A 12,181-nucleotide genomic window follows, 5' to 3' on the forward strand; every position below is an offset into this window, starting at 1 on the left:
GGTGGCAGGAACGGCAGGGCTTGAAAGTGGTCCTTTGCTAGGACATCCTTGATGCACCAGGAGTCTACAACTCGAAAAAGACATTGAAAAAAGTTAACCAAAAAAGTGGCTAGGGCTAGGTCTCTCTGGATTTGCGCTAGGCTGCTGCGGAAAAAGAAAGAACTGACGTCAAAACGCATAGGTGCGTCTATGTAGGTCCCACGACGTCATCCCGGTGCTTATGACAACGACGACGGACGTGGAGCTGACCGATGCCACCTATCGACACGCAGGGGTACTGCTGCAGAAAAAATCTCTGGATCCAGACTGACGCCTAGGGGAAAGTCTAAGGTAAGGAATCTATAACTAACGGTCTCTATCAGATATTACCTGCAGCTTACTCATCTATTATAAATACACAGGACTTCTCGTGTGACACACATGTTTGTTACAGAGCAGAACAATGGAGGCTTTTAGCAGCAAGCACTGTTTGAAGTCAAAGAAACGATCTCAGTGATTTCTTCAGGGCTGCTCTGCTCCTCTGAGTATTGTCAAGTCAAGCACAGCCATAAATTCTCCGGCGATGGTTCCTAGTCACCATTGAAATCAAATTCAGTCCAGTATTTTCAGCTTTCTTTCCAGAGCACGCTGTGGTTTAGCATTAAAGTATTTTCAGTGGCAAAATTGGATTGCAAACTACAGAACCACGTGAATTTGACCCCTGCACTCTAGCTCAAACGCACCCTTTTAGACCGGGAGCCATAAGGTAACCCTGAAATGTAAATGCTGTAAACATGTAAGTTAAAACAAGTTTAAATAAAATAGATTATGACAGGAATCTGGAAGACTTCATAACAAAAATACAGCATACTGTAGTGAGCCTCATGTCAGCTACAGACCATTGTATTTCTGGCACACAGGGGTCAAAGAAGCGTAGCAGTGGGAATGGGGGTGCCTCTAATAAATCCATCATCATGTCTGGAAATAAGTAATCTTTTTTTTTTTTAAACAGATTTTTATTTGTCCGATCACACATAAAATGCATAGCCCCGAGAACCGGGGACGTTTGCCAATATCAATAGAATAAGCATATCATCTGCAGACATTTTACAAAACAAACGAACCCCCCTCTCCCACCCCACCTCCCCCCCCAGAGCGCTGCTGCTGGGAAACATCCTTTACAACGCAAATTTTACCACGCAGTGCTTTTACATCGCAACTTTTACAACGCAAACCATTACAACGCATTGCGCTGGTGGGCGCTCTAGGATAGGGAATAGATTTAATTTACTATCCCACACCTTCCCTACTATCCACGGGGACTGGAGTTGGAATAGTAAATTAAACTATTCACTATCCAGCACCCCAAAGCGGTATGCGTTGTAATGGCATGCGTTGTAAAAACTGCGTTGTAAAGGCATGCGTGGTAAAAGCATGCGTTGTAATGTCATACATCCGCCGCTGCTAACAGAGAAATAGGAAATACGAGTAAAGAAGATGTGCAAAGTCAGTTCAAGACACGTCAAAGCAATACTAATTGTTCCAATGTCAGAGCGACGGGAGAGCCGTCACGTCAGGCGGAGGGTTCAAATCCAGCCCTAGGTACTCAGCCCACCTCTTCCAGATTCTAAAATGTTTACCTGGGCACCCTCTGGCCAAAAAAATAGGTTGCTCAAGCCCCATGCAAAAGTCCATGCCACTTTTCCAGACGGCCAGGGGCGGAGCATGTGGCGCCTTCCAGGCCCTGGCAATGTCCCTCTTAGCCAGGACGAGGCCCAGAAGCAGCAAATGTTGTTTGTACCTATTGCCCCCTATGCCTTCCATAACATTCAACAACGCCAACCTAGGGTCACGAGGAAGCACCCAAGCCAGCACCTCAGACAGGCATCGAAAGACTCCCTCCCAAAGCCTCTGTAATGCGTAGCATCCCCACACTGTATGAAGGAGTGAGCCCGCACCCGAGCCACAGCGGAGACAAGCAGGGGGCCCCACCATGCGCGCCCTCCATAGGCGCTGTCGAGTGAAGTACGCGCGATGTAGGTATTTAAATTGGATTAAGCGCAAGCGGGTGGAGATCGCTGCTAACCGTGGACTTGCCAGAGCCTCATTCCAATCCTCTTCCTCCAAATCCCCGAGATCCTCCTCCCACGCAGCCTTGAGTTTGTGTAGATCGGAGGAGCCGTGATGCACATGGAAATAAGTAATCTTTAATTGGAAAGTTGTTTTCACTCTAATGTTTCTTTTCATAAAGCACAGGTTCCATATATCAATTTGCATTTCAACAACAGACATCATGAGTAAGGGGGTGGGTGCCAGAAACAATGATAGCGGTAGGAGGACAAGGAGGAAAGCAACACAAGGGCGGCAGCGGTAACAGCTAAAGAAGGGTGGGGGAGGGAGACGGACTGCAGAGACATGCAGTCTATAAAAGTGTATGTTTAAAGGTAGGAAAAAAAAGAATACTTGCAACAGCTGTGGTCAATGGAAGGGCACTGGCCGCAGGCCATAGATAGGAAGCTGTATTTGGTCCATGCTCCATGGCAGAGACAACAACGAAGCCCTAGGAGGAAGCCGGAAATAGCAGAAGGCACTGACCAATGAGAAGCGAGGAAATAAGAGTGCCATAGAAGCCAATCAATGGTAAGTAATAAGCTGGAGAGCAAGTAACTTTTTGTATTCAGTAAGATTTAATATGATTTGAACACCATCTTTAATTTGTTTACTCACAGAAAGTCAGAAAGCACCACTTTTATTTGTTAACTGGGAGCTGAGCTATTCCTTTAAGGAGGGTTGTGTAGCTCTAGAGGCACACATTGCATACCCTCCCTATGTAGGCAGGAGATTCACGTTGTTTAATAAAAAGCAAAACCTGCTTTAATTTAGTATTCTCCCCCAAAGAAAATCTCCCACTTGAGTTCAAATCAAAGTGAAAGGTACGTATTTAAATTATTTTCTAAAACTCCCTTTTCTTTTTTCTCAAAGCATCTGCTGAGTGCTTCAGGGCCATATGTATCAAATAGTAATTTTGCGATTCTCAAATAGCGATTTTTTGAGAATAGCTATTTAAGAATCGCAAAATGCTATGTATGTAGGATTTGCAATACATTTTACTAATCCTACATATTCCTTAATTGCGAATCTGAAATTGCGATGCGCAATTAAGGAATACCTCCCCATTCATTCCTATGGGCCTAGAGGCGATTCCTTATTTTGCACGCAGATTTGCTACATACATACCATTTAGCAAAAATGCGTTCGCAAACGCCGAAATTCTGTGAATTTCAGCGTTTTCGAACGCATTTGTGCTTGATACATATGGCCTTAAGTTATCAGAAGCGGGCTGATGGGCTCAATTAAACAGACAGACATGGTTGTGTGGTCGGTGCTGGACTGAGTATAGTTTGTGTGCCTGGTGTCTCTGCGCGCCCTCCCACCTCTCCATCTGTGCCTCTGGGATCACCGGTTGACACTGTTCCATCATTCAACAACCCACTTTTCTTAATACATGGGAATCTCATGCTGCAATAACTGGGACTTTTCCTATTGAAATCAATGGGAATTATTTCTTCTAACATTATCACATCAAACGACAAACAATCTGAAGAGGATCAACCCACCAGACAAAGTATGAATGCACATATGTGGTATCTCTATAGCAAAAATCTAGCCAAAAGACTGCAAAGTGCTGCACCGCTTCAAAGGCAAAGATAGAGCAAGAGGTTAATTAGGGGGGTAGCTGGATTCTGAGTTGAGTCTGGCTGTTACCTCCTTATGATAGTGTTCTTTAAGAAAGAATGTCTTCAGCTTTTTCCTAAATTGGAACAGGGTCCAGGCAATCTTGAGGGATACGGTGGCATTGTTAGAGATGCTGGGTGCATAAACAAGAATGGCTATTTCTTTTTTTTTTTGCACTTTATTAAAAGTATGATTGTATTTCTGGATATGTGGCTAGAGGTGGTGTGCTTTTCAGCAAGACAGGTTGGGTCCTACATTGATGGCCCAATGGGTCTCTTTCTACAAAAGACAGGTACCTTATTATTATACAGAAAAACTACTGAATTCCACGACACACTCAATAATTTACAAATCGTTGTGTTCTCAGGGCATCTGCTGTCTAGACTTCTGTCTGTCTCTAGTGCATCCCTCCTCCACGTGGCCCTCCCCCTTAGAGGTTCAATATTTGAGGTAGGTTTTCTGTACGAGCTCGTGCTCCACCCTCAGGTTTCTATTATCAGACTCTTGGGTTGAGCTCCCACCAGGTTCATAGCAGTGGTGCTGGGCCATGGTTGGCCCTCCTGCGGTCTTCTCAGGAGCTGTCAGGTGGTCGGCCGAGCAGTGCATCCATTGATGGTTTGCGGCAGGAGTTGGTGCTTCTGTTGAGGGCCCTCTTTCGCTTGGGGGTGCAGATCGCAGCTCACTCCTGCGGGTATTTGACTCACAGAGCAGCTCACTCCAATACTCCGATGAGTACTTGGCTATTTTTCCTGAGTGCGACAGGCACACGACCGCATATGATGATTCTTCGGTGCAGTGGAAGCTAGGCATTATCTTCAGCACACACTACCTCAAGGCAACAACCTCATTTCTTTATGGGATGGCCCTAGGGCACCTCTCAGTTCACTTAATCTTCAGAACTGGTGCCAGGGGCGGCCTTATGCATGTGCAAGCTGTGCACCTGCACAGGGCTGCCAAACCCCAGGGGCCGCCACGCCAATATATATCCTTAATATAATAATCTTCTGCCGATGGATACATATTTGTGTGGCTGCCCCTGGCAGGGATTTGGCTCTGTTCCAGTTCCAAACACCCTGACCCCCCCCCCCCCTGGACATTTTATTAAAACACCTTCCTGAGTGGGGGCTATGCCCCGCCTGAACCCCCACTTCCGGGGCCCCCTACCTACGCTTCCTGCCCAGGGCCGCCATGAGCCTAGAGCTGCCCCTGCTCCAGAGACAAACTTGGCAGTGCCATAGTCATTCAGTTAACTTGTGGCGCACACGGGCAACCAGCAGATCCTTATTCCGGTTATTGGGTGCGCCTCGGCAGGTACCTGTTGGCTACAACAGGGTTAACTTGATGAAGGTTGCACTCCTAGTCCTGCATTACCGCGAGTCCTTCAGTGCACTTGGTTGGCGAGTCTCTGTTGGACGGATACTACACCAGGGTCAATTACAGCATTCCCTTCCACAATACGCTCTCTCTGCATGGTCGGTGCTTCCCTCCCTTGCTCAAAAACAGGATATATTGGCTCCCAGGACAGTCCATTAATACCTTCCTTCGAAATTGGATTGCTGGTACTGTTGCCACGCCTCTGGGGAGTCGGCTGTCAGTGTGACACCAACTCTTGGCTGCTTAGAAGTCTGTGAGTATTCAGTGAAGTGCCCCTCGTTGGTCGAAGAGATTATAACAACAACTAATAATGGATCTTGAGCTCCATTCTCTATGCCAATGTGGCAGACGGAGGATGTGTATTGCAGGTCTGCTTCCTTGGAACCGGTTTGGATCGGTTCCCCTTTTATGTGTCCTGGCCAGGCCACCTTCCAGGTCTGACCTCTGGCTGCAAGGAGCTCTCCCAGCAGGAAGGTCTCCAGGTGGATTGTCCATCTCAGAAATACAAAGCGGTGAGAGCAGGGAATACCCAGTTAATCACATCCCCTACTCACAGAGATCAGAAGGAGAGACAAGAATATGTGCCCTTTCAAATGACTTCTTTCCCTAATAATAGGTACTGCAGGCCTCACTCCGAACCTACTGCCATCTACCTAATGACAGCTGCAGACAGTAATTTACAGCCCAATTTAACTGGATGGGACCTGCCGCTTCTAAGGAAAGCTATCTACTCTTTCCTCACCATAGCGTCTGGTGCTCCCTACGAACATCTAGGAGATGCCAGCAATACACATATGATGTCTACAGAAAGCAACCTCTCCTCCACCCTGTACTCTGTTGCAGGCCATCTACTTCCAAAAGGAAACCAGTAGGCCTTTATCACTCGTGCATTGCATACTATCACGTCTAGCACACAATCACAGGTACAACACACTGGATGTCACATTCAGGATTGTTTGTGAGGAGCTGAACTTTAAACGAATGGGCCTGTAAGAGTGCAAGTAGGTCTCACAGTTATAAAGACTATCACTAGCATTCACTAACACGGTATGCTGCTACCACCACGCACCACACATGAAACCTGTGACAGGGATGGTAGTCCCCTGTAACTGTGAGATTGCCCCAGGGGCCTCCTCCCGGTTCAGGACTTGGTACAGAACGGATCAGTGTTAAAAAAAAAAAGCGAAATTAATAGCTTTGTCATTACAATGCCAATAGTTATAACTTTCGCAAATGTGACACCTATAGCATTTGTAATGCAATATGTGTTGTAGTTACGTGACTTAGATGTATTGATATTACAAATAACAATGGTTTAAACATTTTTTTTAACAATGAATACTTAAATAAAAGTTATTGTAATTTATAATGGCAATAGCTTAAACTTTTGTAAATAACTTTTGTGAAGATTATGTTCAGTGTATTTTATTGTGACGAAAATCCAAGAACAGAAGTGAAATATTAACATATTTTTGTGACATTTGTAATAAAGCTTGAAACATTGAGAGAACATATTTGAACCAGTTGTTGTTGAATGGTTGCACAGATTGATGCTGTGGTGGCGCTGAGTGATGTTGAGGTGCCCCTGAGTGATGCTGTGGTGATGCAATAGATAGATAAAGTGAGGGCGATAGATAGATAGAGGGATGGCGATACATAGATAGAGGGATGGCGATAGATAGATCGAGGGAGGGTGATAGTTAGAGGACGATAGATAAATAGAGTGATGGCGATAGATAGAGTGAGTGCGATAGTTGTTATGCTATATTTTTGTTGTGTTTTGTAATGATATGCCATGCTTTGTTTTGTTATGCCATGCTATGTTTTGTTATGCTATGTTTTGTTGTGTTTTGTTATGCTATGCTGTTTTGTTGTGCTTTGTTATGCTATGCCATGTTTTGTTTTGCTATGCTGTTTCGTTGTGTTTTGTTATGCTATCCTGTTTTGTTATGCTATGCTGTTTTGTTGTGTTATGCTATGCTTTGCTTTATTTTGTTATGCTATGCTATGTTTTGTTATGCTATGCTATGTTGTTTTGTTATGCTATGTTTTGTTATGCTGTTTTGTTATGCTGTTCTTTGTTATGCTATGCTGTTTTGCTATGTTTTGTTATGCTATGTTTCGTTGTGTTTTGTTATGCTATGCTGTTTTGTTGTGTTATGCTATGCTTTATTTTGTTATGCTATGCTGTTTGGTTATGCTATCCTGTGCTATGTTTTGTTGTGTTTTGTTATGATATGCCATGCTATGCTTTGTTTTGTTATGCTATGTTTTGTTTTGCTATGTTTTGCTATTCTGGTATGTGGTTGTGTGTGTGTGGGGTTATGTGTGTGTGGGGTTGTGTGTGTGTGCGGTTGTGTGTGTGTGGGGGGTTGTGTGTGTGTGGGGTTGTGTGTGGGGGGTTGTGTGTGTGGTTGTGTGTGTCGGTGTTTTATGGGTATGTGTGTGTGGTTGTGTGTGTGGGGGGTTGTATGTGGGTATGTGTGTGGTTGTGCGTGTGTGTGGTTGTGTGTGGGGGGTTGTGTGTGGGGGTGTGTGTGTGTGGGGTTGTGTGTTTGTGGGGTTGTGTGTGGGGGGTTGTCTGTGTGTGTGTGGGGGAGTTGTGTGTGTGTGGTTGTGTGTGTGTGAGGAGGTTGTGTGTGTGTGGGGTTGTGTGTGTGGGGGGTTGTGTGTGTGTGGGGGGGGGTTGTGTAGGGTCGAGCCTGTGGCTCAGAGAAGGGGCTCAGTTTCCCGAGGGAGGGCTACTGCCTGCTCGGCCCAGATGTTACAGTCTGCTCGAGAGTCTCTGGCACCGTCAGAGATGGAGATAACATTCGTCATGGGGGGTAAATACTAGGAGGGAAGGGCGGGGGGAAGAGAGGGAGGAGGGAGATCACAAACAGTGTGAGAGAAATTTAAAACATTCCGCACAGGACTAGATGCTTGACCGCCATTATTTAAGATGTAAATAAAAAAAATTAAAATGAGTTGGCTGAGCCGTGCGGAAACACATTTATTGGGAGGGTGTAACACCCCAAACACCTTCCCTGTGCCTAAAGATGTGCCTGCAAGATCTGAAGAGACGGCTGTGTAATGGGAGGGACTGTCCGTGCTGGTTGTGAACTCTTAGGGACTGTTCGGACAGGCTCCGAAGAGACAGCTGTGTACTGGTAGGAGCTGGCTTTCACTGGAAGGGACAGTCGGTGATGTCTCTGAAGAGTAGCCGCTGTCTATTGGGAGGGGAAAACTGGACAGACTCAAGAGTGTTGTCTACTGAGAGGAGCTGTGTGTGGTTGTGTGCTGAGGGACAGTCCCTGGTGCCTCTGAAGAGATTGCTGTGAACACAAAGGAGCTTGTAAGCAGTGGTAGAGACAGCCCCCGCTCTTCAGAGACTGTTCTGTACAATCAATCAATCAATCAGTGACACTTATAAAGCGCGCTACATACCCGTAGGGTCTCAAGGCGCTGGGGGGGGGGGGTGCCGCTACTGCTCGAACAGCCAGGTCTTCAGCTTCTTCCTGAAGGAGAGGTGGTCTTGGGTCAGGCGCAGGTCGGTCGGGAGGGAGTTCCAGGTCTTGGCGGCCAGGTAGGAGAAGGACCTTCCTCCCGTAGTCGCTCTTCGGATGCGGGGGACGGCGGCGAGGGCGTGGTTGGCTGATCGGAGGTGGCGTTTGGGAGCGTAGAAGTTGACTCGGCTGTTGAGGTAGCTCGGGCCTTGGTCGTGTAGGGCTTTGTGTGCGTGGGTGAGGAGGCGGAAGGTGATTCTTTTGTTGACGGGGAGCCAGTGAAGGTCTCTCAGATGTCCGGAGATGTGGCTGGTTCGTGGGATGTCGAGGATGAGTCTGGCTGAGGCGTTCTGGATCCGCTGGAGTCTCTTCTGGAGCTTGGCGGTGGTACCGGCGTAGAGGGCGTTGCCGTAGTCCAGTCGGCTGGTGACGAGGGCCTGGGTGACGGTCTTCCTGGTCTCGGTGGGGATCCACCAGAAGATCTTCCGTAGCATGCGTAGGATGTTGAAGCACGACGAGGAGACGGCGTTGACTTGCCTGGTCATGGAGAGGGAGGAGTCCAGGATGAAGCCCAGGTTGCGTGCATGGTCTGTCGGTTTGGGTGCGGTGCCCAGGGCGGGAGGCCACCAGGAGTCGTCCCAGGCGGAGGGTGAGGAGCCCAGGATGAGGACCTCCGTCTTGTCCGAGTTCAGTTTCAGGCGGCTGGTCGTCATCCACTCGGCTACCTCTTTCATCCCTTCGTGCAGGTTGGCTCTGGCGGCGGCGGGGTCGTTGGTCAGGGAGAGGATCAGCTGGGTGTCGTCGGCGTAGGAGATTATGCTGAGGTTGTGTTTGCGTACGATGGCCGCGAGGGGGCTCATGTAGACGTTGAAGAGGGTGGGGCTCAGAGATGATCCTTGGGGGACGCCGCAGATGACTTCGGAGGCCTCTGACTTGTACGGTGGTAGGCGGACTCTCTGCGTTCTTCCGTCGAGGAAGGAGATGATCCATTCCAGCGCCTTGTCCTGGATTCCGATGTTGCTGAGGCGCCGTACTAGGGTGCGGTGGCAGACCGTGTCGAATGCCGCGGAGAGGTCAAGGAGGATGAGGGCCGCTGTTTCTCCATTGTCCATCAGGGCTCGGATGTCATCGGTGGCGGCGATGAGGGCGGTCTCGGTGCTGTGATTGGCTCGGAAGCCGGACTGTGATGGGTCGAGGGATCCGTTCGTCTCGAGGAAGGCGGCCATCTGCTTGTTGACGGTCTTCTCGATGACTTTGGCTGGAAACGGGAGGAGCGAGATGGGGCGGTAATTCTTGAGGTCGGTGGGGTCCGCTGTTGGTTTCTTGAGTAGAGCGCTGAGTTCGGCGTGTTTCCAGCTCTCAGGGAAGATGGTGGTGTCGAAGGATGTGTTGATGATGTCCCACAGGTGGGGTGCGATGACAGCGTCGGCTTTGTTGAAGACGTGGTGAGGGCAGGGGTCGGTCGGTGATCCGGAGTGGATGGAGTTCATCGTGCGGATGGTGTCTTCGGTGCTGATCGGGGTCCAGGCGTGGAGGGTGGTGGTGGGGGGTGGTTGCTCGGTCATGGTGTGCGTTGGTTGGTTGTTGAAGCTGTTGTGTATGTCCGCGATCTTGTTGTGGAAGTATGAGGCGAGGGAGTTGCAGAGGTCTTGCGATGGGGTGATGTCGTTGTTTCCTGCGCTGGGGTTGGAAAGCTCTTTCACGATGTTGAAGAGTTCCTTGCAGTTGTGTGCGTTGTTGTCCAACCGGTCCTTGAATGCTGTTTTCTTGGCGGCGCGGATCAGCTGGTGGTGTTTCCGGGTGGCAAGTTTGAGGGAGGTCCTGTTGTCCGGTGTTGGTTCCCTTCTCCAGACTTTCTCGAGGGCTCGGCAGTTCTTCTTGGAGCTCTTGAGTTCGTCGGTGAACCATGGGGCCTTCTTGCTGCCGGGTCTGCAAGGCGGGGTCTTCAGTGGGGCGAGTTCGTCCGCGCAGTTGCTGATCCACTTCGTGAGGTTGTCGGCGGCCTGGCTGGGGTTCGCTGAGCTGGCAGGAGGGTGCTGGCTCAGGGCGGTGGCGAGCTGGTCTGCTGTGATCTTGTTCCAGCTTCTGCGGGCGGCCTGTTGCTGGTGTTGGTGGGTCGTCGTTCTCTTGAAGGTGAAGTGGACGCAGCTGTGGTCCGTCCATTGAAGCTCTGTGGCGTGGCTGAAGTCGATGTCTGTGCTGGAGGAGAAGACTGCGTCGAGTGTGTGTCCGGCGAGGTGGGTGGGGGTGGACACCAGTTGCTTGAGTCCCAGGTTGGCGAGGTTGTCGAGCAGGGTGCTGGTGTTGCGGTCGTTGTTGTTCTCCAGATGGAAGTTGAGGTCTCCCAGGAGGATGTAGTCAGCGGAGGGGAGGGCACAGAGAAGAGTTTGGATGTGCACGAGAGGGACCGTTGTGTAAGGGGGACAGTCAGAGCTAGCTCAGAGTGAACTGGCCAGCTCATAGATCACATGGAAAACTAAAGCCTTCTAGTGACTCGTGAAACGGGAAATGTAAAGGGAATGTCATGACCACGCACATAGCAAAAGGAAGGCTGCAGGAAAAAAATCGCATTGATCTGTCAAGAACCTCTTATCTTATCCACTTGTTTAAAAATCACCCATTACTTTCTGGAAGTCGAAGTCAGCAGTGTCTACACTCCGTGTTAGAAAAAATGTTTGAAATAAAAAATTAATGTGTATTAACCTAAGGGATGACTGAAAAATGTGTAAAACAGGTGAGACATGGAGCACATCGACTCGCTAAAGACCGCTTTCTTACCAAATGAAGTACTCCCATGTCCCGTGGAAGCCAAATGCAGCCAGGGAAGATTGCTTCATTTTAAAAGGAGAAAGCATGACGGTTGCTGCGTAAGAGTGCATGTCTACTCTGAGAATTACATGAGCAGCCGAAAGCCGCCAAATACTCATGTGGTCGCACTCATGCAAGGGATTCTGAGACGTCACAGCCAGTTCATAGATCACATGGAAAACTAAAGCCTTCTAGTGAATTGTGAAACTGGAAATGTAAAGGGAATGTCATGACCCCGCACATAGCACAAGCTCTCGGCATTGCTGTGGCGGGTTTGTGGGGTTGTGTGTGTGTGGGGGAGTTGTCTGTGTGCTTGTGTGTGGGGCTGTGTGTGGGGGGGGTTGTGTGTGTGGGGAGGGGTTGTGAAGGGTCGGGCCTGCGGCTCGGAGAAGGGGCTCAGTTTCCCGAGGGAGGGCTACTGCCTGCTCGGCCCAGATGTTACAGTCTGCTCGAGAGTCTCTGGAACCGTCAGAGATGGAGATAACATTGGTCCTGGGGGGTAAATACTAGGAGGGACGGGCAGGGGTGAAGAGAGGGAGGAGGGAGATCACAGAGTGTGAGGAATTTAAAACAAGCCGCACAGGACTGGATGCTTGACCGCCATTATTTAAGATGTAAATAAAAAATAAAAACAAGCATTTACAATGCAACGGTTTCGCCTCTTGAAAAGTTAGAGCTATTGGCATTGTAAATGACAACATTTTGATTTATGTGTTGGTTTTGAATACAGATAAATAAATGGCATTGTCACTTACATTGGCAATAGCTTAATCTCTCGCAAATGTGAGACCTATGGTACC

This window comes from Lissotriton helveticus, chromosome 7 (genome assembly GCF_964261635.1).
Source record: "Lissotriton helveticus chromosome 7, aLisHel1.1, whole genome shotgun sequence".
In the NCBI taxonomy this organism is placed as follows: domain Eukaryota; kingdom Metazoa; phylum Chordata; class Amphibia; order Caudata; family Salamandridae; genus Lissotriton; species Lissotriton helveticus.